Source organism: Budorcas taxicolor, chromosome 7 (genome assembly GCF_023091745.1).
Source record: "Budorcas taxicolor isolate Tak-1 chromosome 7, Takin1.1, whole genome shotgun sequence".
In the NCBI taxonomy this organism is placed as follows: domain Eukaryota; kingdom Metazoa; phylum Chordata; class Mammalia; order Artiodactyla; family Bovidae; genus Budorcas; species Budorcas taxicolor.
Window position 1 is genome coordinate 74,352,277 of NC_068916.1, and position 2,404 is coordinate 74,354,680.

At 37.8% G+C, this 2,404-nt stretch overlaps 1 pseudogene; it reads left to right on the forward strand.

Moving 5' to 3' along the window:
• Positions 1–1,584: 1,584 nt before the first annotated feature.
• On the forward strand, positions 1,585–1,898 carry LOC128051419 (60S ribosomal protein L22-like; annotated as a pseudogene).
• The last annotated feature ends 506 nt before the right edge of the window (positions 1,899–2,404 follow it).

Here is a 2,404-nt window from a genome sequence, read left to right on the forward strand (position 1 = left end):
TTAAAAATCATATAATTGTAGGACATTGAGGAAATTTATCTATGGATTACATAGATGTATAGAATTCAGGACTTTTTTCTTAGGTAAAACTACAGTAGTCTAAGAGATTCACTCAAAAAGATTTAGGATGAAGAGCTGATTTCTACAGATTAAATAAAATAAAAAACACTGAGAGAAAGGAAGAGAAGCAGTAAATGTGATACAATATTACCTTCTAAATCTAGGTTAAAGCTAAATAAATGCTTATTTGACAATTCTTTTAATTTTTGTATTTTTGAAATTTGTCATAATAAATGGATTAATACTCTACATTATTTTCTTTCATTTCATTCTTGTCTTCATTCAGGAAGCAATAACACTCAGTAGGGAGTATTTTTTAAATACCCTCCTATGTAGCAGAAAACAATAGCCATAAAATCTTCAATCATTTAATTGGTAAAAATTTATTTTCTCTTTGAGATCTCTCCACAGATGTCACCATAGGTTGTTAATAAAGCAACTAACAATAATAATGATCACAGCAGTGAACTGCCATTGGCACTAACCATGTTCTACAGTCTTCACATGCATTTGAGCTCTCTCACCTCTCTTAATATAACTCACTTAACAATCTGATACTGTAGATACTACTATCGTCATCCCTATATTGCAGATGAGAAAATAATACAAAGAGAGTTAACTAGCTTACCCAGAGTTACACGGGATAATAGGAGGAGTGGGTGCTCAAGACCAGCAGCCTGAGACTAGAGCTTGTGCTCTCAAGTTTGAGGTCGTAGATTACAGTGCCACTAAGTACAGGCCAAAAGGGAATGACCAGGTAGGAACTCTGACAAATTGGTGCATGTGTCCCCTGCTTCTTGGCCAATATTGCCATGTGCATGGATTTTTTCAAGAAAAGCCAGAAATACAGATTTTTAGGTGAAGTGTCATGCTGCTTTTGTTTGATTATTGGTTTCTTTACATTCATGACATTCCTTTTTAACAAACAGTGCTGTTAAAAAAGCAAAACTTTTTAAAGAATTCATTTGGCCTGTACATGCCGGTTTGCAATCTATGGCAAAACAATTAAAAGTCCCTTAGCACTGTGGCTTTAAGAAATAATTGGGAATTCCCCCAAAAAAATCTCTTTTGAGGATTCATGATCCAAACTGTTGATTCACAAACTGTCCCTCATATATGGAGGGCACAGATAGACCAAAGAAAGAGGCAGGTCACTCCAGATGGTAGGCAGCTGTTAAAATAAGCAAGGGAGCCCTTTCTGTCTCTACTGCTGCCACGGTGCCTATGAAAAAGCTTGTGGTGAAAGTGGGGCAAAAAAAAGAAGCAGGTCCTGAAGTTTACTCTGGACTGTACCCAGCTTCCCAGGTGGCACTAGTGGTAAAGAACCTGCTTACCAATGCAGGAGACTTAAAAAAATGTGGGTTAGATCCCTGGGTCAGGAAGATCCCCTGGAGAAGGAAATGGCAACCCAGTCTGGTATTCTTGCCTGGAGAATCCCAGGGACAGAGGAGCCTGGTGGGCTACAGTCCATGGAGTTGCAAAGAGTCAGACACAACTGAAGCATATCCACCCTGTAGAGAAGACGGAAACATGGATGTCACCAGTTTTGACCAGTTTCTTCAGGAGAGGATCAAGGTGGACGGAAAAGCAGACAATCTGGGCAGCAGAGTCGTAACAGTCAAAAGAAGCAAGATAAAAATAAGAAGAAGAAACAAGAGCAAGATCACTGTAACTTCTGAAATGCTCTTTTCCAAAAGGTATTTGAAATATCTTAACAAAAACTGTTTGAAGAAGGATAATCTACATGATTTGTTACGCATAGTAGCTAACAGCAAAGTTACAAATTGCGTTGTTTCCTCATTAATCAAGATAAAGAAGAGGAAGAAGAAGAGGATTAAAACTCAATCTGGAATATCTGGATAAGTTTTTAAATAAAATTTATCAAGCAAAAAAAAAAAATTACCAAAGGAACTTACAGAGAAGATTTGTCTTGAGGGACTGTAAGATGAGTAGCTCTCTGCACCTGCTTATAAAGAGCTTATATAGAGGCCTTTTTCATTCCAATCCCAAAGAAAGGCAATGCAAAAGAATGCTCATACTACCACACAATTGCACTCATCTCACATGCTAGTAAAGTCATGCTCAAAATTCTCCAAGCCAGGCTTCAGCAATACATGAACTGTAAACTTCCAGATGTTCAACCTGGTTTTAGAAAAGGCAGAGGAACCAGAGATCAAATTGCCAACATCCGCTGGATCATGGAAAAAGCAAGAGAGTTCCAGAAAAACATCTATTTCTGCTTTATTGACTATGCCAAGCCTTTGACTGTGTGGATCACAATAAACTGTGGAAAATTCTGAAAGAGATGGGAATACCAGACCACCTGATCTGCCTCTTAAGAAAC